General features: G+C 41.0%; 1 protein-coding gene and 1 long non-coding RNA gene across 4 annotated transcripts in view; both read left to right on the top strand.

Annotated features, from left to right (window-relative positions):
- DAG1 (dystroglycan 1) overlaps nt 1-24902 on the top strand; it is an 81243-nt gene that overhangs the window by 13394 nt on the left and 42947 nt on the right. The window lies entirely within an intron of this gene.
- On the top strand, nt 7755-11096 carry LOC148048022 (uncharacterized). The gene is made up of 2 exons (XR_015695924.1): nt 7755-8045; nt 8222-11096. It is a non-coding gene; the product is annotated as an uncharacterized LOC148048022 (long non-coding RNA).

Here is a 24902-nt window from a genome sequence, read left to right as displayed (position 1 = left end):
TGAAGTGATGTAAAATACATTTGCAAAGTACATTCATAGTGAAACACTTGTTCCATTTACAAGCCCCCTCCCCCCATCACCCACTCACTGAAAAGGAATTAGCTTTATTACCATGACTCTGGAAAGTTATTGTACTTGTTGGATTGAAACTTTTTTGAGTCTCACTATGAGATTCTAGACATTTTTTTGCAAATGTTATTCTTGTCAGATACTTCTCTTGCTCAGGAACTACTAAATCCACTGGGTGTTTGATTCACATTTTTGAATAATTTTCATACAGAAGGTTTTCTATTTGTTGAGGGGGAGAAATGAAAAGAAATGTTAATCCTGTTCTCTTGTAAAAAGGCTAGTACTGTAAACTTTCTGTGTGGAGGGCTTGGTCAATGTTTCCTGGCACTTTGATACCTTCTTGATAATGTAGTGTTCACTTTGCAAATTGTAATCTATGAAGTTTGTTTTTTTTAATGTATTTTATCTTAAAGCAGGGTTCATAACATAGCCCTCTATCTAACATATAAATAGGAATTAAAAAAACAATTCTCCAGAAGTTGGATATTATGCATCATTATTCAGCTCTTTGGCAATTAATGACCATTTCCTCCTGTTCCAAGATGAAATTTTATTTAGATTTATTCCTATAAAAACATCATATGATTAATCAGGCTTTTGGCTCTAGGGCTGTTTTGCCAAATTTGTATTGACTTGGACAAGATTTTTTTTAGACTTCTTAATCATGCCTTTATTGTTTTTAATAAATAAATGACGATGGCAAACATATCTTCTGTTATTGTCCCCATAACAACAAATCTGTTGTTAAATTGGGGGTATGGGCTGAGAGTGATTGAACCAAAGTGATTCAATGTTTCAGGTCTAGCCAGAAATAGTGTTTCTTCTCTCCTTGACCTCTTGGTGACTTTTGATACCATTGAGGATTGTATCCTATTGAGCTGGCTGCAGGACTCTGGCTGGAAGGCACAGTTTTGTACTGGTCCGGCTCCTTTCTCCAAGGCTGGTCCCAATTGTTGTTGATAAGGAGGAAGAGGCCCATGATCTCTTCTTTGTGAGGTGCCATATGAGCTGCCATAGCTTCTGCGTTCTCCCTGCTTCTTTTTAACCATGAAACAGCTGGGTGAGATCATCTGACACTACAGTGATGAGTTATTTTCAGTATGGTGATGATTGTCAACTATGTATCTCTATTCTGAGTGACCCAATAAATGCTTCTGGTGGTGCCTGGAGGCTGTGAGTATCTGGAGTGGCGGGGGGGGGGGCAACAGGTTTCAGCTGAATCCCGGTATGATGGAGTTAGCCTTGGGTGTATAGAGTCTCAGCATTTGAGAGTTTATCATTTTTTGTTCTGGATGCACTAGGCTCTACAGACACAGTGTGCAACTTGGAGGGGGTCCTCCTAGACTTATGATTCCTACTAAAAGAGCAAGTGGCATTGTAATAGGAGAATCATTGCATGACATTTTGTTGTGTGTCACTTGTGCCTTTTCTACCAGAAGAGTGGTAGACTAGGTTAAGAACCAAGTACTCTATGTTGGAGATGGCTGATGGATTAACAGAGAAGATGATACCACTGTACTGATCTTGCCGTTTACTTCTTCTCTCTTTACTTAAAGTTTTTAATATATTTATATTTTTTTAATTGTTAACCTCCTACAACCACTTTGCAAAGTGAGATGGGAGGCATATAAATTTAGATAAATAACTTGCTTCAAGCATCAGAAGAGGTGTCAATATTGTTCAGAGTTATTCCAGGACAGCAAGGTATTTGGTAAAGAAGTACGTTTCAGTTGGCAGCCAGAAAAATATTTCTAAATGTAAAAACTGTTCAGTACTAGAACTCTACTTCACTGATAATGTTTAAATAACACTTAGTAGCAGTTTGCTTGGATTTGTAGTAGTGGATTTCTGCAAGAGCAGGATTTATTTTAGGTAATCTTCAACATGCCTTCCAGGCATTTCATTTTATAATCTCTAGAGCAGACCTGGCATTTAATGGTCCGCAGGCCACATCCACCCGGTGGGTGGTCCCACTCTGGCCTGTGGTATCGGCATGGGGTAGGGCATTGGTGGAGAGAGTGGCATCAACCAAGGGCAGGGTGTCTATGTAGCACTGGGTGGGGTGGCAATAGTGGTGGGCAGAGTGGTGGGGGTTAGCTCTCCACAACAGTCCATTTCTCAGATAGTCCCTTAGAAAAAATAATTACCATATTTTTCAGAGTATAAGATGCTTCGGAGTATAAGACACACCTTAGTTTTTGGGGAGGAAAATAAGAAAAAATATTCTGCCACTGCCTACCAGCATCCATCGGCATTCATCTGGCTAGCATCCTTAGCAAACAGGGTGGTTAGCTTCAGCACATTAGTTTGCTGGTTGTGAGAGTGCACATGGTCAGAAAAGGCAGCAGCTGTTCCGGGTTGCTATTTTGGCCTCTGCACCTCACATTTTCAGCCTCCAAATGCTCCGTTTGATAACCATTCAAGGCTGCAGAGATCACCAAAGCCCAATGCCGCCAATTGCCACCCGAAAACACAACGCGCAGAGGCCAAAAAATGGGGCATGCACAGAGGCTAAAAGCAAGATGCGCAGAGGTGGTGATCAGCAGTGATGTGCTCCGGTGATCCCTTGCAGCCTTGAACTGTGTTTCTCAAACGGAGCATTCAGAGGCCAAAAATGCAAGCCATGGATAGGGCTATGGTCTGTGGCAATCTCTGCAGCCTGGAACAGGTCTAAAATGCAATGCATGGAGGCTGAAGGGTGGGAGCCGGTGGGTGGGCGGGGCTACATTCGATGTATAAGATACACCCAAATTTTCACTCTCTTTTAGGGGGAAAAGTGCATCTTATACTCCAAAAAAATACGGTACCCATCCCTGTAATAGTGTATTCAGGTTTTCTTGATTCCTCCTGATCTATGTGTCCACAGTCACTTGACTGTCCTATTTTGCTTGACCAAATTAATGTATGGAAGAGGAGGAGAAACATGAATATTTCTTGAGCATTGACCCCAAAATATGTTTAATATGAATGTTTCCTTAGAAAAGGCCATGTTTTGCCAAATCTAGAAAACAACAAATAAATACTTTAACTGTTTTCTTTTATACAGAGGAATTATTTTGACTTTTCTTATTGAGTTCCTGATTTGTCAGAAAGTCCCCATAGTTATTAAGACTACAAGTTTTTTTGTACACTGACAAACCTTTGGTCTGCCAATACCTCTTTAGCTTATCACCAGAAGCTAAGATGATAAAAAGGCTTCAGTTTTTGTGGCATCATTTCTCTTACTGCTGACCTAAGTAAGTGGTTGTTTTTTTCAAACATGTAATTGCTACAGCACAGCATTCTGAAAGTTATGCTACTGGTACTAAAAATCTTTTAACATTTTCCATTCCCTAATTAACTTACTTTTTATTTCAGCTATTTGCATTCTGTGTTGTCTGTCTTGTTCCTCAATTCCAAAAATGCTGACTAGTTTGACTAAAATATGTCCAGTTTTCCTATAAAAATCCTGCAGATATATCAAAACAAAAGAATAATTAAAAAGACGAAAACTAATACTAATAAATAAAAGAATAAAAAGAAAAAATAGAAAGTACAAAAAAGAAAAAGAAAACCATTGAAAAAATAGAGAAGAAAGAAAAATAGCATAGTGAAGAAAAATCATAAATGACTTCTCCCTTCATCACCAACACTGACAGGACAAGTCACTAGAATATAAAACGAGAGGCAATCCAAGTCCCTAATACTACTGATGATGTTACCTAGTTTTGGGTAATGAAACATCTGCAAGAAAAAAACAAGCTCAGAGAGTACCAAGGATCCTTCATTTAAACTTTGAGCTATAAATATTTGTCTAAACCACTACACAAACTGGTTGATGTTACTCCAAATTATGGTGACCTAACTTAGTTATGTTAGTTATATTAACAAAGGAAATGGATCAAATCTGTCTATGCCACCATAAATCAAGCTTCTTCAAGTTGTGTTCTAGTATTAAGACCTCAGGCCTTCCTAAAATACTGCCTAGGAATTCTGAGAATTGATCAGCCAGTATATCTGGAGGACATCTGTTTGGGGTAGGCTGCCAACATCCAGTTAGTAGTGGTGCTAGAAAATAGTACCAGCTGCAACTTCCAGATACTTTTCAAGGTTAGCCCAATGTTGAGGATATTGCAGAAATCCACTGGAGAAGAGACTAAGCCATGAATGACCATGAATAAAGCCTTTAGAAGAGGTGCAACTGGTACAAAAAATAAAAATGTGCAAAAATTTCCACTGCTTCTAACTGCTCCTTGAACAGGAGCTTTGGGTCTGTGAGGACCTCCAAATTGTATCTTGTTTGTGGTAGTGCAGTCCCATCCGGAACAAGGAGTTGTGGGCTACAACAGAGATGGCTAACCTTTTTATCGCCGTGTGCCAAAAGCGTGTCCGCATGCCTGCACCCATAATGCAATGTGCGCGCAACCCTCCCATGTGCCCCATCTCCATGAATGTGCCTGCTCACCTCCACATGTGCACCTCCCCATGAATGTGTGGATGAGCCCCGCGCATGTGTCCTCTGTTCCCTGTTTTGGCTTATAGGTTGGTGCAGGAGGCTTTCCAGGGCTAAAACGGGGCACAGGAAACACATGCGCTAGGCCCTGTTTGGGGCCTGGGAAGCCTCCTGCACCAACCTTGAAGCCAAAACAGGATGCGGGGGCACCACGTGAGCCCCCAAAATGCAATGTGACTGCCCCAAAATGCAATGTGAGCGCCCACTGCACATGCGCCCTGCCCCATGCATGCATATGTGCCTCCTCCACACATGCTCCAACCCCCATGCATGCGTAGCAGAGACCCAAAGACCCGCTGGCCACTGTGAGGCATGCGCACAAGCCCATTGGTGCTGGGCTGCGGTGACAGCTGCTGTGCCTGCAGAGAGGGCTCTGCATGTCACCTGTGGCATGTGTGCCATAGGTTCGCCATCATGAGGCTAGAATTTTCCCTTCCCCAATACCAACTATAAAGGATCTTGGAAGAAAAGGGAAAGTTGTCATAATCCTGTGCCCTGCCTTTATCTGAAGTTAGCCCAGAAGGATATCATGTTGGATGTTATTGAAAGCTGCTGACAGGTCAGGGAGACCAAAGATGAATCAGGGAGACACATTTTCATTTGTTTTGAAATATGGAGCTTGCTAGATTATTTTGTGCCAGTCACTTTCTGAGTTGCTGTGGAAATAAAAGGATGTTCTCCCATACTGAACTCTCAAAAGAAAAGATTTAATTGCATTAATAAATAAAATAATAAATATCCAGGAGAGCAAATAGGCCCGTGATGGTGAATCTACATCACACTGCCACAGGTGGTACACAGAGCCATCTCAGCAGGCACACAAGCTCAGCTCCACCATGCATGCGTGCATGCCTCCCACCGGCCAGTTGGTTTTGGGGTCTCTGCTGCGCATGTGTGTGGTGGGGCTAAGGTGCATGAGGGAGATATGCGTGCATGCATGCAAGCATGGGGGGTTGCACGGAATTGTATTATGGGTGTGCGCGTGAGATGACACAAAGGTTAGCCATCATGCCCTAATCCCATGAGATGTGTTAGTATTGGAGAATGTACAATATATGTAAAATAAGGTGTTTTTCTTTTTTATATATATACTCAATTTTAAATTCAAGAATCAAATTAAATGTTGAAAAAGGATCATCTGAATTGAAGTGGAATAGTAGTACTTTTTGAATTAAATTAATGTTGTTTATTACCAACTTATTTTTAAAATCCTATCTGTTCCTGTATAAGTTGCATCTCCCAGTGCATTGGTTAAAGATTAAAAATTGATGTAGCCTTCAATCTAACAATTTTATCCATGTTTTATATAGTTAATGCGGTTAATTTCAAAATGCCAGAAAAGGACTTGTATGTTCATAAACCACCTTGAACTGTAAAGTATGCCTCTTTCATTTTTTTAATGTTTAATTTTATAGAACTATGCCCCCCCCCCCCCCAAATATGTATGACTTCCACTCTCCCAAATTTTTCAGATGTTGCTTTGTTCCCAAGCCTGGGAGTTAGTATGTTAGTATTAACACTTGTTGTGGGATTAGTTTTTTTTTTAAATTGTTGTACTATGACTGCCTTTGTCTGGGCTGTTAGGTTGTAAGTGATTTTTTTGGACTGGGCAGCTATAATCTTATCATATGGTTAGTCACATAGTCAGTCAGCTATTTAGGCTGGATGTGTCATTTTTATCCATCAAGTCCTTTCTAAGGACCTGGATTCAAATGTTGTATGATTGTGTTAAAATGTATCATCGCAGAATGTAAACTGTTTCAAGTAGAGTTGCCTTTTGCAATTGACTGGTGGTGATTTTGTTAATGTGGATAGTGTTGCAATGGTTATCCAGATGTTTTGGGATTGCACCCAAGGCACTTGCTACTATTGATGGTATCTTTACTTGTCTTTGCAGATCTTTATATTTTGTGATTTTCTCATTTCTCTTCTGCTGTCTCCAAAAATTACAATGTCAACTATCCATATTTTCTTTCTTTCTTACCAACAATTGTTAAGCCTGGAATGTTATATGGCAAGTGCTTTTAGTCTCAGAGTAGTTTAGCTTCCTCTATTTCTATTATTTTGTATATTTTGTTGTTCCACCAGCTGGTGCTTGCAGGCAAATAGTATTTGCAGGCATCCCAAGGCACACTACTGTTGCTACTTTGTCATGCCATTGTTTGTAGTCAGTCTGTGTTATTTTCTTGCAGCAACTAACTAGGTGGTCCACTGTTTCTTCAGTTTCTTTATAGAGATTGCATTTGCTGTCTCTTGTGTCTTTTCAAATCTGGCTTTGTATGCATTTTTTTTCTTAAGGCTTGGTGTTGTGCAGCCATGATTAGTCTCTGCCTCTTTCTTCAACTTTGCTGCTGTTAACCTTTGTCAGACGTTATTTACTTTGCTTGCTAGCTTTGTTTTATGTACTGGTCATTTAATACTTTCTATTGCTATGTCTTTTTTATTCTTCATTTGCTCTTATAGACCAGTTTGTTCTCTTAGGTATTCAGTAAGCCTTCCCAGTGTACTAGCTTAAGGGCATATTCTTCACTGTCCTTCAGATAACCTTCCAATGTCCCTTTTTTTCTTCTTCAACTGACTTTTGTACTTGCTATATTTCATGCCCATTTAATGCTCTTTAATAAATAGAGTCTGTCAAACACACTGCAAGTTGAGTATGCATCAGCCCTACTGTTTTTCTTTCATCTGTCCATCATTCTGCTGCTACTGCTCAAATTATGGACAACCAGCCTTTCAGAAGCAGTGTTCATTATGAAAGTTGCCCTAATTTGAAATGAAATGTTCCTTCTCTAATAACTCCTATCACTTGTAAAAATAGGCATGAATGGAATTTGATGCTTTCACATTCAGGGATCTCCTTAGAGTATAAATTTCATCATATTCCTGATATGTGTCCTCCTTATGGATTGTAAGATATTGCAATTTTCATTTGTTTTCATTTGTGTCTTTATTAACTGAAATAAAATTTTCAGCTTAGGAAGGTCAGAAATGCTAGAGTCAGGTATAAGAAATATCAAATTGTTATTGTATAAAACTGGGGTATGTAGTGAAAAAAATACACTTATGATGGTCTAGCTCAGTGATAGCTAACCTTTTTGCCGTTGTATGCCAAAAGCGTGCATCCGCCCACCCATGTGCCCACACCCATAATGCAATGCGTGTGCCCCCCATGTTTACCCCTTCCCCACACGTGCCTCATCCCCCCTCACCCATTTTTTGCTTTCAGATTGGTGCAGGAGGCTTTCCAGGCCCAAAACGGTGCATGGGTGGTGGTTCCAAAATGCAATGCAAACACCCCAAAATGCAATGTGAGTGCTCCTGCACATGCGCAGCAGAGATGCACCAGCTGGCCAGCGGGAGGCACATATGCAAGCCCAGTGAAGCTGGGCTGGAGCGACAGCTGGCGTGCCCGCAGAGGGGGCTCTGCGTGCCCCAGGTTCGCCATCATGGGTCTAGCTGATTGTTTTGAAGTCTTCAAATATAAGTATGTGACTTAAGCTATATAGTAAATATCTGAAAAGAGTGTTATTTTTATTGCATGGGTTAATTTACAGCTAAATTCTTAGAATTCTGTTTGGGGCATAAATTATTTGATATTTTGAATGGGAAATTCAGCTTTCTTCTGTCATATATTAAAGCAAACTTTTGTTTACCTTTCAGATCGAAAGAGTGGTTCATATGCAATAAGGAAAATACACGCACACTAATAAAAACACACAGGTGTATCTTCTATTAAAATATATTTTAAATTATCAGGACAATTGATGCCTACAAGGTTGCCTGGATGAAATAATTTTTAGGTGTTTCAATTTGTTAAGTCTTTTTTTCAGGGGAAATAAAATAGACTTAAAGTAATACCATATGTAATAGTTTCTTGCAATGTTAAGCCTTGAATGGAAGGAAAAGAGGAATTTTGGGTACATGAAACAGTTTAGTATTTTTTTTTATTTTTCTTGAGTTATTTTTCTGGATTATCTTTAGGTTTTCTATTTTCTTATTTTTGGAAAAGAACAGTCTTGAAAGCCCTTCAGTTCTAGAAAGATTAGCAAAATACCAGAATCAATGGAAGTCATGCACTGTAGTATTTTATTACAATATGTTAATTTAATATTTGTTTTGAATATATTGTTGATATGAAATAGTTTCTTTTATAAACACAGATTGTAACTGGAATAAGCAGTTTGGAGGATTGTACAACCAGTTTAGAGGATTACAAAAGGCTAGAAAATTCTAGGGTAGCATCTATTAACTAGATAGCGTATTAGAGTACATAAGCTTGTGTGGCTGAATAAAATAGCCCTCCTGTCTTATTACAGAAAAGAAACATTCAGGTAAGGACCAACGTTCTTTTATTACAGATTATATTACCCTATTTTGCTTTTGAATAACTTTCTCAGCTGATCCTTCATTTCATTTTTAAGTATCTAGCAAGTTTCACATTCTTTGAAATCTTATCTCTTATCATTGTGGATCATACTACATGGTAAATAAATTTGTATTCCATAATACGTGGCTTGAAATTGATAATCTGTTTATTGAAATATACATGGAAAGAAAGCTATAGGCACCTTTCCAAATTCTGGAAACATTAGTTTCTAAAATAATCAAGGTTGACTTCGCCTTCCATCCTTCTGAGGTGGGTAAAATGAAGACCCAAATTGTTGGTGACTCTGTAAACCACTTAGGGCTGCAAAGCATTGTGAAGCGGTATATAAATCTAAATGCTATTGCTATTATGTTCATAAAGTCATATCTGCTAAATTAATGACATGTATTTTTCCACATTGTGTATTAATTATATACAGGATCAGTATGCTAAGAAGGATATCATTGGCAGTGAGCCACGCATGCCTTTTCCACCTCACCCCTATATGAGTAATACAGTTTTGCATTTTTACATGTGGTGTGGTCCATTTCTGTGTGTAATTAAGAATGTTCTTACTCTAAGGCCAGGGAGTACAATTTTACTTGAAAAGAATCCTAAATTGCTTCTCCAAATAATGTACCATAAGAGTCATCTTTGATTCACTGAAAATACAGTAAATTAGATTATTATTTTCACTTTGTACTTCCTGGAGAAAGGATTGCTTCTCTTCACATAAATATTGTAGGTCTATTCATAGTATCGGAATTAGTTGTTCTTCCTAATGGTGAGCATATTCTTCCAAAAAAGGAAAACTACTTGATGTTAGAAGTACACTATAATGTGAGAATTTATTTAGAGCTTATCAAAAAATAGTCATATAACTGGCTAGCTAATCTACTTAGTAAAGAGTTTAGCATATGGATATGTTTGTAGGAGATTATTATTTAAATACCAGTGTAATTAAGAGTTTACTAGAGGGATACTATTTCATGTTTATTATTAAAGTGGACACTTAATGTGAATAAAATGGTTGCTTGTAATTCAGAGCATATATGAGTTTGCTGCCTGTCCAAACTTCCAAAGTATATGTCTTCCAAGGACCATATGAAAACTGCCTGTAGCTAGTCCCATGCATAAATTTGGCAGGTGATCTTTGTACATTTGAATGCCTAGGAAAGAAATGTAGAGAAAGAGTGCAGAGAAGTCAGTAATAGTAACAGAGTTGGAAGGGACCTTGGAAGTCATCTAATACAACCCCCTGCTCTCTCAGGAGACCTATAATATTTCTGATAGATGGCTGTCCAGTCTCTTCTTAAAAGCCTTCAGTGTTGGGGCACCCACAATTTCCAAAGGCAAGACAAACAAATGTGATAAGGGATCAAGAGACTAAACTGTACGATGAATGGCTAAGGGAATTAGGTATGTTTAGTGTAATAAATAGGGAGTGGTGGCTCAGTGGCTAACACATTAAGCTTGTCGGTCAGAAGTTTGGCGGTTTGAATCCTTAGCACCATGTAACGGAATGACTTGCCATTACTTGTCCCAGCTTCTGCCAACCTAGCAGTTTGCAAGCATGTAAAAATGCAAGTAGAAAAATAGGAACCACCTTTGGTGAGAAGGTAACAGCATTGCGTGCACCTTTGGCATTTAGTCATGCTGGCCACATGACCACGGAAACGTCTTCAGGCAGCACTGGCTCTTTGGCTTTGAAACGGAGATGAGCACCGCTCACTAGAGTTGGGAATGACTAGCACATATGTGTGAGGAGAACCTTTACCTTTACCTTAACCTAACAAAGAGAAGGCTTAAGAGTGACATAGCTGCCTTCCAATCCAATACATAAAGATTTGTCACAGAGAGAAAGAGTTGATGTCATGACGACACGACGTGCAATCTTGGTGCTCCGAGATCACAGTCGACATTTCTGCCACTGGACGGTCCATTTGGACCTAAACCGTCCCGTAGAGACAGTGATTGAGAAGGGCACCTCCTGCTGATCTCAGGGCCACCGCAAAGTCCCTGAAAGATCCAGGAATAGCCTTTTTTTACGGCGACAGAAATGTAGCTAATGAAGCTGCTGAAGTTGGGACAGCTCCGGAACGGGAAGAAAGCGGAAAGAGAAAGTGTGTTGAATCAGTGAGGAAATTTTATTATTAGAAAAAGAGACTACCCCCCCCCCCAAAAAATAAGTTAAATTAAAATTGAAGACAGAAGACTGAAAGCGATGAAATTAATCTACATTAAACTTAGTGTGTTATCCTGCTTCTAATTTTTTTTCGCAGATGGAACTTTTGCAAAGGCTCCCTATTTTTTAAACTGAATGGATTAATTCTTCTTTTTTCACCTTTGCTTACACCTATGGACTAAAATTCTCCTTTTTTATATATAATGCTTGATTGGATTGATTGGATTGTTTTTGATCTCCATTTAAAGGTTTTTTTCTTTCTTAAGCTTGGAATATAAAGAAGATAAGAAGGATTATAAAGAGGGTTGTAACAACAGGAGGAAAAGCAGTTACACTGCCACTTAGAGGCTGGAGGTTGGATACATTGTTTTTCTTCTTTCCCTCTGATCACTTGAGATTCAAGGTTCTTTCAGCTTGTTTATTGAGAGTGATAGTAGGAAGAGCACAAGTTGTTTATACATGTGCCTTTTGGGAGTTCTATCACTATCTATTGGAGGGAAGACAACATTTTGACTTGAAAGATAATAAATGAACCTGTTTGAAGTTTATTAAAATAGCCTTGAACCCTATAGTGGCAGTGTCTGCAAAATTGGAACAATAGCGCAGCAGGAAAAAGAAAGTGTAACATTGCAAATGATTATGTTTGAAATTAAAAATCTATTAGTTGTGACAGAGAAAATTGAAAAGAGATTGGAGAATATGGAATACAAAACAGAAAAATTTGATGGAGAAACTGAGGATGTTTACCAAATGAAGAAAGTGGAGGACAGAGTTCAAAAGATGGAAGAAAAAAATGAGCAAAGAGATAAGAAAACTGTGGATGCTGACAACAAGTGAGCGTGGTTGGTAATGGCAAGAGCGGAATATGGAAAGGGGAGATAGATGGATTGGAACTCTACCCCACACTTCAAAGCACAGAAGAAGAAAAGAGAGAAAAATTGACAGAAAAAAGGAGAGAAATATTGACAGAGGCACTAGGGATAACCAAAGATAACAAGTTGATGGAAAGAACAGATGCTGGGTTTCAAGCTTTTATGAGATATGAAAGGAATAACTTGTTGGCGAAGAGAAGTTTATACAAGAAAGTAACTAGAATATTAATGCTACAAATGGCAAGAGATATAAGACCGTACTATTACTGGAAAGATACAGGTTGATGCAGTGAAAATGTATAATAAAAACTAAGCTAAATCTAGTTTACTAGTAGTATGTATAAAATGAAGTGACAATAGTTATTGTTAAATAATGATTAATAATGATAACAATACATATAGATATATTAGTTTGATAATATGAATTTTTATATAAACACATGGAGATTATGAGAGGAGGTTTAAAAGCTTTATCTAGAATATGTTATAAAGATGTATTGTGATTGGATGATTTTAGGATGATTTAATAGATGGTTATATAATCCTATTCTAGATTTTGAATATTATATATAAAAGGATGTAAAAACAATTATAGTCAAATTAAGGTTGAGATATAATAATTGATATACATGAATATAGGTGAATTTAAAATATTCGATTTGATATGAAAAGCAGGTGATGACTATGGAAGAGAGGCATGGGAATATTGTAACCAACTGACACACTTTCTACAATTTGTAATAGAAGATGTTTTTTATTTTTATTTTTGTTTGTCCTTGTTCAAAAAATAAATAAAAATTGTTTAAAAAAAATTTGTCACAGAGAATAGAGTTGATTTGTTCTTCAAAGCTCTTGAGAGCAGGATAAGAAGCAGTGGGTGGAAACTCATCAGTATGAGATCCAACCTGAAACTATAAGGAGAAATTTCCTGACAGTGAAGACAATTAAGGGAACATCTTGCTTGTGTTGTGTTGTGTTGTGGATGCTCAATCACTGGAGATTTTTCCAGAAAAGATTGGACAATCATTTGTCCAGGATGAATAAGAACTCTCCTGCCTTGGCAGGGGATAGAACTAAAAGTCCTCCAAGGCCCCTTTTGGCCCTAATTCTGTGAGTCTAAGGTGGACAAGGAGGATACACAACATTAGAGAGGTTGGTTGGATACTAAGTAGCAGCAGTAGGGAAAGAAGTGCACGGACTGTGGGGAAAAAGGGTGGTTGATCCAGATGGTATTTTTGGCAACAGATAAGTGGAGACGAGGTGGAATGTGATATAAAATCAACCAGTAGGCTAGGACACAGCAGTGGAGAGTTGTGAAGGGATGAAGTGCACCAGCTTTGCCCACTTGTTCTTCTCTTCATTTTCCTTGACCAAAACATGGTGCTTCAGTTGGGCTACTGCCTGCTCAGAATAAAGTGCATTGTTTATTTTATGCATACTCCTACATCAGATGTCATGGCTGTAAATGTTTCACTAAAATTGATGGGACTTGATATAGTACATCTATCAATCTTCAAAATTTATAGAGCTTGTTGTCTGTATAGAAATAAAATGAGTATTCATGAAGATTTGTTATGCTTCTGCAGCATGTAGTGAATATCTGGAGCTTTTGTTTTGTTTGTTTATTTATATAGCTGCCCACCTCACAAAATGTGGCTAGATGGTGTACAAGTATAACAGAATTTTAAAAACCATAAAACATGCAAATATAAGTTTACAAGGGATATTGCTGAATAAAGTAATCTTTCAATATTGTTGAATGCTTTCTATAGTTAAATCCATTTGTTTTTAGCTTAAGTGAACAACATTTTAAAACCTTTCTCATGGTCCCATAAACATATAGTGTCTCTAACATGATAAAATTAAACCACATTTTATATGGCACATGCAAACTTCAAATAATTTAATATGCATTAATTTTTAAAGGAATCGTGTAAAGTAGTGATGAAAAAACCTGTGACTCTCCCTGTGATCTGAAACTACCACTTCTGGATTTTGTACCAGTTTACAGTGTTGTCTGGGGTAAACAGAGGATCATGCCTTTGATGTGAGAAATCAATATGATCCTTCATATTACAGATGCAATAAGAGAGCAGTTTGCTTAATAAGCTCATGGCAGAAATTAGATTTGAGCCAAGGACTTCCCAATTCATAGCACTGTGCTATGTTAGTTCCAGCCTTGTAAAATATGTTTTTATATAAAACAGTTTTTCATTTTTGTTGTTAGTCTTTCCTCTAAAGAGGAAAAAAAAGACTCCTTATCAACAATCAGATGAGTGATTTCTGGGGAATGCATGGAATGTAAGCACCAGGTGGGGACAGGCAGATGTGCTTATCAGTAGCAACAGATTTAATAGAGAGTGATTTATTTCTTTAAATCTCTCATATAATTTGTGCAACAGCTTTATGTATCTGTTTTCTCTGACACAGATTCTGATATGGTAACTATTATGCAATTCATTGCAGGTAGGTTTTGTTCTGGATTCAGCTTTCAAGGTTCAGTTGTTCATTACCTTATTATAACTAAATGTGGTCTTGAAGTGATTACTACTGATTAAAGAATACCCAAGGAAAATAAGAAGATAGAGAACATTACGGACTCTTTCATGTTCTACACTCAGTAGACGTCTTAATTTGCATCTAGATGGTCTCATCGGTATGTTTACTGAAAAGCAAAAAGGAGCTGATAGGGGAAGTAGGTTATGGGAAAGGTTCTTTTCGGGAGTGGAGGAGTAATGGAATTCAGCAGTGAAGCAAATTTTCAGTACATTGGAAATACAATGTTCAGTCTGTGCTTTAAATATGTTTTGCCAAGTTATCACTATGTTAAGCTTAGTTTCTTCTGCAAAATATTAGATGTTTATAGATCAAAAGCTTTGGAATAGATTTCTTAGGGAGAAGCATATGCTTTTGTTAGGACAAAACTGATCATATTCAAAGGAGATAACAATCCGTAAAATGGAAGTCTGAGGAATATTAACAAAATTAAAAAATGTCAATTTTGTTACTGAATCAAATGACAAATTCTTTTCTATTGCTAATTAGTGGACTTTGTACAACAGATACTGGGGCAGACAATGTAATCATTACACTTCTTTATCAGCTTCAAGAAGATTTAGGATACGTGCTATCAAACTCTGAATGATTATTGTGATGAAAATTGTTTTGATTCAGCAAAGTAATTAGCAGCCACATATGTGACACTCAGCAGAATCCAAGCATTTTAAAACATTTGAATATAAAACATCTTAGAAGATATTTTTGGGGGTATTATAGTTCTGGCAATTCTTTAAGATATGTTATATAATTGCTCAAGGTTATCAATTGATACTTTCCTGTAAGCTAAGAAGCATTTTGATACTCTCATCACTGTGTCCTGTGTTGACCCCATTCTGAGATAAATAATGTAATAGCTCTCATTCCATCACTTCAGAGTAGCACAATGCATTTAAGAATCTATCATAAAAGTCTTCTGCAATTATTATCACTCTGCTGTCCAAATTGTTTCCATGCCAGTGTCCATTCCCTTTGCTTTGCCACAGGGATTCTCCTAAGAAGAATGGAATGTGGGATAACAATAGTGGAATGGGGGATAACAATAGTAGAATGGGGGGAAATTACAATCTTATGTCTGAATAGACTTTGCCTAATGCAATACTGTATACTTCAGTTACAAAGAAAAATGCAATAATCTTGAAATAAATCTTGTTGCCTAAAATAGTGTGTGGGTATAGTATTTAAGCTCATTACAGACTAGGGAAGGATAACTAAACTATCTCAAGGCACAGAGGAGAGGAGAGATCTAGGGGAGATGAAATATGAAATAAATGTAGTCAAGAACTATATATGAAATTTTAGATCACAAAGGTTAAGAAAACATCATTAATCAGTTTTGTCCATCTACTTACATCTTCATTTGTATGTTAATTTCTTAAATGTAATATTTAAGGATGTTGGGATATCTACCAGCAGTTAATAAAGAAAAAAATGTGCAAGATTGAAGCCTATAAGAAAAGAGTGTTTGGGAATCGGGATCTTTCCTCAAGAGGTTAGTTGAGATGGTGGAGGATTAATACATGCAGAAGGAGGAACAGCCTCCAAATGTCAATTCTTTTTGTACTTTCCAAAGTATTTGAAAGCAAGTATGAATTGTAAAAGTTAAAATGTATTTCCTTTTCTATTAAATTCCATTTATATGGAAGACCATTATGCCTGTGTTGGACTTCCAAGATTTCAAAAAATGATAGCCAGGCACTTTGTTTCCCCCCCCCCCAATACTATATGCCTGCCAATTTTGTAAGAAAGCCCAGTACTGATTTTTAGTTTCATTTTAATTACTTATTAAATATATATGCCACCTGACTTCTAGTGACTCTGGGTGATTTTATATAAAACATAGGAAATGGACAGGAAATAATTTGAAAAGTTAAATGCCCATTTGATTTAATATACTAGTACTCCCTAAAACTCTCTGCCGAATTTCAGACAATGTACAAAACCCAGGAGCCACATATGAGGTTTAATTGGAAGACAATATTTCATGATGAAGCTGCTGGTGTGCTATAGCTAGTTTGGGGAGTGGGGTGTTGCTGTTTTGGTGTAAGGTTTTTGGTAATTCTATCCTAGCTATTATGCTGAATGGGAAAAATTAAGTATCAGTTACATAGGATTTACAATCTATTCTTCAAGTGTGTCAGTGAACAATTTTATGCAAACAAAATGCCTGCCTTCATTGTGGATAATATAGATACACAATATGTGCTAAGTGCATGAATGCCTTTGAAATTAGTGGAGGTGAATACCTTTGAGATATAGTCCATTTAATGTCTACATTGCTATAAAATATAATACAAAGAAATAGTGCACAAAGTACAGACTTTCCCCTTTAAATTTCAATGACAAGAGAAGCCTACACACACACACACACACACACACACACACACACACACAAACACACACACACACACACACACACACACACCCCAAGAGCTTTAAGCAGCATTTAAACGAGGGAGGTTGTACTAAGACTTCCCAGGGCCACCTAGTGAGTTTTTTGCTAAGCAAAGTGTTTGGGGTATTTTGTATGAAATAAAATCTCTGTAACCATGCAGTAGCTCTAATTAACTTGAACTACTGGGTGTTACCAGATTTAGACATGTCCCTTATAAAAGAAATTGAGGGATGGGGTGAGACAAGACAGCAACTTCTCCTGCTCCTATGCAGCATGGTTGAGTTTTTTATTCTCAACCTTTGATCTATCAGGCATCATTGTATTACATTTTCCCTTTTCACTTGTGGCATAGAAATTTAAGTATTTATCCTTCATGCCTAGGGAGTGGACAGTAACTAGATCCCTTAGGCTTAGCTTTTCATCTATTCTACAGAAACATCAAACAAAGCATCTAAAGTAATTTTGTTGTAGAAATTTGCATCACACTTATCCAGATAGCAACCCCCCCAACACTTCCCCCTTTTATTGATTCTAGGAAATTGTATGCATCTGCATTTTAAAAGATTTTCTCTCTCTCCTTCAGCTCTTTTCTTTAACCTCTTCACATTTGAACAAAGCCTTTGATGAAGTAATAGTGCCTGCACAACTGCAAATTGGGGATCAACAAAACTTTTGAGGGCAGGTATCACAATACATAGTTCAATTTCTCCATAATACCATGATCAAAATAAGTTATTCGTGTTCTGAATTAATGTCTAAATGCAGTGCTGGGATAGATGAGGGCCAATAAACTGAGATTGAATGCTGACAAGACTTCATTGTTGAGTGATCAGCAAATATGAGAACAGGGAGTCGGCTTGTTCTCAGCAATGATTCATTCTCAGAAGGAACAAGTATGGAATTTGATGGAACTCAGTTCATCCCACATACTGGATGTTTAAATTATTTTGTGACCAGATGAGCTCCTTATAACCAGCCTAGGTTTGATTGTTCATGTACTGGTCATGTTATATATAGTACTTATGACCGATCATTTAATGACCATTTGAAGTTACAATGGGTTTCAGAAAGGGTAAAGCACTTCCAGCCATCATGCTGCACTCCAGTCACATAATCACATGAATAGTTGCCAAGCACCCAACATTCTCCGAGGCGCTGCTTGGAGTGTCCAAGCATTGGGTTAACTTCAGCTTGCTGCCCAAGGACTGAATTTAAATCTTTAGTGTAGCCATGCCTCTAGCTCCCTTTGGAGGTCAGTTTGAAAAACTCAGTTGCCCTAAAAGGATGTATTTGAGATTTCCAGTCCTTGGATAGCAAGTTGGATTTCTCCCAATTACTTTAGTGTAGCCTTTTTTAATTTCTTTCATAGTTGTAGCCTTAGATAGAACTAAGTTTTTTGTTTTTTTCCCATTGCAAGAAGTTTATTCATCTAAATAACCTTCCTCACACGCTGACCAGGCTGCTGAAACGTTTCCAGCCTCCTGTGCTTCCATGCGATTCTGGCAGCACTGGGAGGTTCGTCAGCGGCCGCTGGCGAACTTAGGAGCCAGGTGGGGAGGTCAGGTGCCCATACGAGCCATTGGGAGGCCCCTCTTAGCTCTGGAGGCTCTACTGAGCACTCTGGATCACCGATGGCAGCCCGATCCAAACTTGTGGCAGCCATTTTGGAAGAAAAAAAAAGCGCACACTTTAAATCCAAGCCGTTTTTTTTCCTTTCCTGTGCTGCAGCCTGGTCACTTAGCAGATCACCACTGGGAGGGGTGTTGGTCAAGTGGCCTTGCTCTGGGTCTCCAGGCAGGCCTCCCCCTTCCCCGAAGACCTTGAGTGGCGGCTACCGGGACTTTGGCTTCCTGGCCATTCCCTGTCCTGATTTTACCAGCGCGGATCTGTGAGCGCCCTAAGAGCTTCCTTGTGGTGCCATTTTGTTGCTGCCTCACCTGCTAGAGCCATTGCTTCAAGAGTTCATTACAACTTGGGACTCCATTTCTCCAAGCAATCTTCTCTGGATAATGAGGTTTGGGGGCTGGAAGTTCCACTATGACTAGCAAAAGTGTGGAAAAGGTTACAGAGCAGGCAGGGCCTACCATCAGTAAGTGCAGCAGGCCCAATCCTGCGGCCAAGGATGTTAGTGCAGCATGCCCCACTAAAGGCAAACAGCTGAAAGCTAGGAAGTTGTCCAAGGCAGAAGAGAGGCTGGCTGAGAGGCGTCAGCCCTAGAGAAACAATTTCAGAAGGCTCAAAGCAACCAGGGGCTTGAAAAGGAATTTCCTCCATCTGCTGAAGTTCCTGCTAATTCCCTCACTTTGAATCTTCCACCAGAAGAATCTCCATCTGCAGGGGAGGAGGTTGATTTTGGGTTCTCCCCTAACCCCTCTAGGGCATCTCCCAGGTCCTTAGCCTCATCTCTAGAGGAGGAATACATGGAGGAGGCTTGTTCCCTGTTGTAAGAGGAAATTCCCCCTCCTGGGCCTGTAGCCAGGGATTTGCCCCAGAACCAAGATCCCACTTCTGAGCTGACCTCAGCCATGAAGGAGGTGGTTTCAAGGGCTATCTCTCGGGGGATTGCTGATGGCATCCAGCAATTGGGCCTTGCCTTTGCCTCTCCCAGGCTGAACCAAAGCCAAAGCGAGGGTTGTTGAGCCCACACAGCAAGAGGGTAGGGTCTTTCCTTCTGCCTCCTCGGCCATCAGCAAAGCATCTGATGCGGAGGAGGGCGGTCAGGATGCCTCAGATTTATTGGAGGACGAGAACCCAACCCCCGACATTCCCACCTTCTCAGGGTTATTCAAGCCCTCTATGTTTTGGACCATTCTCACCAAGGCTAGGGCCTCCTCCATTCAGATGGGGCTTCCTGCGCAATCTGATAAGAATTCTGCCAAGCAGGGCAATAAGATAACCACTGGGTCTCAGGATCTAGGGGCAGGGCTGTTCAAGGAAACAATCCCTCCTCAGGAGTTGGTCCCTGCTCCACAGTTATTCCTAGACATTATACAACATCAATGGGCCCATCCGGGCTCCATGGCTAATCTCAGTGGGGTGGACAAGAAGCTTTATTCTATGGAAACTGGCATGGAGGATCTCCTGCAGCTTCCCCAGGTTGATGACCCCATAGTTGCCCTAACTTCGAATTCAGTCCTCCCATCTGACCTGCTGGAAGGACTTAAAGCTGAGGATAAGAGGGCGGATAAGACTCACATGGCTACAGCGTGGGCCATAAAGTCTTTCTCCTCCTCTTCCTACTTTGGTAAGGCAGCCCTATTTTGGCTGTGCAAATTGCTGTCCAATCTCCCGGCTGGTGATGTTAGGTTGCGCCAAGATGTCAACAAAATAATTGCAGCAGTTGAGTACTCGGCTGACGCTTTGCTTAACACCGCCAAATTCTCGGCTAGGGCTCTTGCCTCCAATGTGACCTCGCATTGCCTGCTGTGGCTTCGGCACCGGCAGGCAGACATGAAGCCAAAGTGGAAGCTTGCTTCCGCTCCATTCAAGGGAGGCAAGCTTTTTGGGAAGGCCTTAGACTCTGTTTTAATTGAGTTCAAGGATAAGCTCAAGGTCTTGCTGGCTGTTACCAAAAAGCCGGACGGGAAAGAGGAGCCGTTTTTTTGTAGGTAGCCCTTTCATAATGCAGATGCCCCTTCTAACTCTGTGGGATACACTAGGCCTTACACCCAGTCGCAGGACCGCTCCCACGAGAGGTCCTTGTTCATGGACAAGAATAGGCAGCAGGTGAACCCCAGGGCCTTCCGAGGGTATTCCAACCGCTCCTTTCAGCGGACTAAGTGACAATCACCGGTCCCCTTCCATTAGGGGTCGTCTACAGTTGTATGCTGACCAATGGGAGGAGACAATGACGGATGCTTGGGTTCAGAACACGGTTCGGTATGGTCTGACCCTAGAGTTCCTTTTAATGCCCCTGCAGACCTTCATCTGCTGTCCCATTCCCAAATCGCCGCTCAAACGCGACCTGATGCAGGCAGAGATCAGACATATGCTGGAGATAGCGGCCATCGAGCAGGTACCCCCGGGTTAGGAAGGCAGGGGGTTTTACTTGATCCTCTTCCTGGTCCCCAAAGCATAAGGGGGGGGGGGAGTTGAGAGCAATACTGGATCTCAAGCTCAACATCCACCTAGCGTACAGGCGCTTCAAGATGCAATCGCTCCAGACTATCTTGAGTTGCATCAGGCAGGGCGATCACATGATATCGATCAACTTGAAGGAGGCGTACCTGCACGTCCACATTCACCCAGCGCATCACCAGTTCTTGAGGTTCCAGTTTGCAGACCATCATTACCAATACAGAGCTCTTCCCTTCGGCCTCTCATCAGCCCCAAGGACACTCACAACATATACTCCTACTGTTGTCATCCATCCCACAAGCACATCGGGACCTCAATCTCATAATTCACACCCTTGAACGGTATGGCTTTTCCATCAACCGGGAGTAAAAGTCACCTGACTCCAACCTTCAGAATTCAACATCTGGGCACAGTGATCGACTCCAACATTTACAATGTCTTCCTCACGCAGCAACGAGTAGACAGCATAACCTCCCTTGCATGACGCATCAGAACGTCAAGGTTAGCCTCAATCGTGACTCTGTCCCAGCTTCTGGGGAAGCTGGTCTCATGCATTGCAGTAGTTCCCTGGGTTCAAATGCCCGCACAGGAACTCCAGTGGTTTCCAGTGGCTTCCGATTCAATGTCGCAAGGCCAGCAATTCCAAGAGGATTGTGAACGTCCCTCCAAGAGTCATCACATCGCTCAGGTGGTGGCAGTCACCAGCTCTCCAGAGGGGCTCCCTCTTCAAAGATCCAGAGCGCCTGGTCATAACGACGGATGATAGCCTGTATGGCTGGGGCGCCCATTTTCAGACTCACGTGGCACAGGGCAGAGCTCGCCCACAATATAAATTGGCTGGAACTCAGAGCAGCCAGGCTGGCGCTTTGCCACTTCTGCCAGCATGTTGAGGGTGCACACGTACTAATACTGACGGACAACATTGCCACCAACGCGTACATAAACCATCAGGGCGGCATTCGATTGAAGGCCCTGATGTTGGAGGCAGAAGCTCTCGGGCATTGGGCTGAACGCCACTTCAGGTCACTGAAGGCAGATCACATCTCGGGGGAGGAGAACATAACTGCAGACTGGCTGAGCAGATAGATGATCAGCAACTCAGAATGGCGACTTCATCTGTCTCTTTTTCATCAACTGTCCAAGAGATTCGGCCTTCCGGTAATAGATCTGTTCGCCAGTCCATCGAACACGCAGCTCCCCCCCCCCTGGTTCTTTTTGCAATTCCAGAGCCTTGGGGCGGAAGGGGCAGATGCCCTTCGATGCCGCTGGCCTCCAGATCTCCTTTACGCCTTCCCGCTTCTCAACCTCATTCCCCAGGTGATCAAGAAGATCCTACTGGAAGGTGCCGAGGTGCTGCTGGTCGCACTCCATTGCCCGAGACAATCCTGGTTTGCCGACCTTGTTGAACTGTCAGTTACCAAATGCTGGCGCATTCCTCAGGAGCAGATCTCCCTCAGCCAGGGGGCCATTCAGCACCCGGACCCTCAATGGCTCCAGTTGGCCGTCTGGCACTTGAGGGGAATCTCCTGAGGCAAGACAATTTCTCGGACAAGGTCATCCATACCATCCAGGCATCTAGATGTCCCTCTACGGTATGTATCTATGACACAACCTGGTCTGCCTTTTCATCCTGGTGCCTATCGCGTCAAATTGTCGCCACTGCAGCAACTATTCCACAAATTCTTGACTTCCTTCAGGACAGATTGGACAAAGGTCTTGCCCCTAACACCCTTCAGAGGCAGACGGCTGCTTTGGCCACCATTTTGTCCAGAGACAACTCTGCACCACTCAGCAGACACCCCAGGGTTTGCAGCTTCCTGAAGGGAGCTACCAACTTACGTCCTCCGACGGTCCACCGGTACCCGACCTGGCAGTTGTTCTGCAGATATTGACCTCTGCTCCATTCAAACCATTTCGTTCCATCATCTTATGCCACTTGTCATTTAAGACTGCCTTTCTAATTGCAATCACTTCAGCTCGTAGAATCTTTGAATCCCTATCGGTCAGGGAGGACCTTTGCGTTGTGCATCCGGATAGGGTCATTCTTCGTCTTGACCCTTCCTTCCTAGCAAAAGTTAACATCTTGTTTCACAGCTCGCAGGAGGTGATTCTCCTGGATTTTTGCCCGCATCCCAGGCATCCCAGGGAGCGAGTTTAGCACAAGTTGGATGTAAGGCGGGCAATACGCATATACAGAAAAGGACAGCTTCCTTCCGCAAGTCCGAATCCTTCTTTGTTTTCTTCCAGCCCGCTTCGATGGGCAGGAAAGTTTCCTCTTCGACTATTGGACGTTGGCTGCGTGCCTGCATAAAGCTGGCCTACGAACATCAGGCCCGGCCGGTTCCTCTTCGTATCACTGCCCATTCCACAAGAAGTGCCGCAACCTCAGCTGCATGGGCAACGCAAGCACCCATCGAGGAAATATGCAGGGCAGCTACTTGGACTTCACCATCCCCGTTTATTCGTAACTACAAATTGGATTCCTTTGCAGCTGTGGAGGCCTCCTTTGGGAGGAGAGTTCTGCAGCGGGTCCTGGCAGCTCCAGACCAATGAGATTCCTCTGCTTCCCATCCTGGGACTATATAGCTTGGTTATGTCCCATGTCTGGACACTCCAAGTAGCATCTAGGAGAATGACCGTTGGCTTACCTGAATGGTCATTCTCTAGACACTGCGGGAGTGTCCAACCCCACCCTGGGGTAATCTGGCGGAGCTGAGTCACCTCTCCTGACGACATAGTTCACCTTCTTACGACATCTTTCTGGACTCCACAACATCGTTTTTCAAACTGACTTCCAAAGGGAGCTGGAGGGATGGCTACACTAAAGATTTAAACTCAGTCATTGGGCAACAAGCTGAAGTTAACCCATGCTTGGACACTCCCACAGCGCCTAGAGAATGACCATTCAGATAAGCCAACGGTCAATCCATGTAATCTCCATTTGCAATATCTATAGCTATCTATCCCTCCCTCCCTCCCTCTCTCTCTCTCAGAGTTAGAGGGGGAGGGAAGGGAAGATGAACTCCTCCTGTAGAATGGAAAAAACCACTGGAGCAGTTCCCTACTGGACAAAGAGGGGAGGCAAACTTTTGACAGGGTGGAGAAACTGAGCTCATATTCCGAAAATCTATTTTTGAAGCCTACCAGAATAGTTTCCTTCCATGCACAGAGGAGAGCAGAATTTTGCAGGCAGCTCTTTTGCTTCTTCTGCTTAATAATCTGGGAGATCACTTGACAGCTACAACCAGGAATGCCAGAATTATGATCATTGAGCAAAGCAATCATGTGGGCATCTCACTTAACAATCACCATTCCAGTCCCAACTGTGTTCCTAAATTAAAGATTACATGTACTGCATTGTGCTCTATGAGGCTACTCTTACTCTAGTTCCAAACCTTAACTAATGAAAAATGCAGCCATTTTTCTAATATATTTACTACATCTCTCTTGAAACATCTACACTGGTGACAGTTTATTACTGAACAGGGCTCAAGGTTTGACATATATAAAGCCCTGCACAATTTGGGACTAGGATATTTGATGGATTGCCTTTGCTTTTAAAGATAGTTGCTGAGATCGGGATCATCAGGGAAAGTCTATTGCATGTGTCTAGCACTGCAGTGCAATCTTGTGTGCCTTTTCTATACATTTTCTAAGCATTTTCCTCTAAAATCTAAAAGGAATATACCGTTATATCCTTTGGGTGCTGGCTGCAGATCTCCCTTTTCATCCAGACATTCACTCTATGGACATTAGAGAAATACCTCCCCCTCCCCAAATTTGCTTTCTCCTTCTCATTTTTACACTGTCTCTATACATATAACTATAGTACAACATTCTGTATTACTACAGTGAATGTGGAGAAATCCTATCTTAAGGGATTCAGGCAA

The sequence above is a fragment of the Thamnophis sirtalis genome, unplaced genomic scaffold (genome assembly GCF_051295495.1).
Source record: "Thamnophis sirtalis isolate CommonGarterSnake01/CBP01778 unplaced genomic scaffold, rThaSir2_p1.2 scaffold_3, whole genome shotgun sequence".
NCBI lineage: Eukaryota > Metazoa > Chordata > Lepidosauria > Squamata > Natricidae > Thamnophis > Thamnophis sirtalis.
The sequence above is the reverse complement of the archived record's forward strand: the minus strand, read 5'-3'. Positions and strand labels throughout refer to the sequence as shown.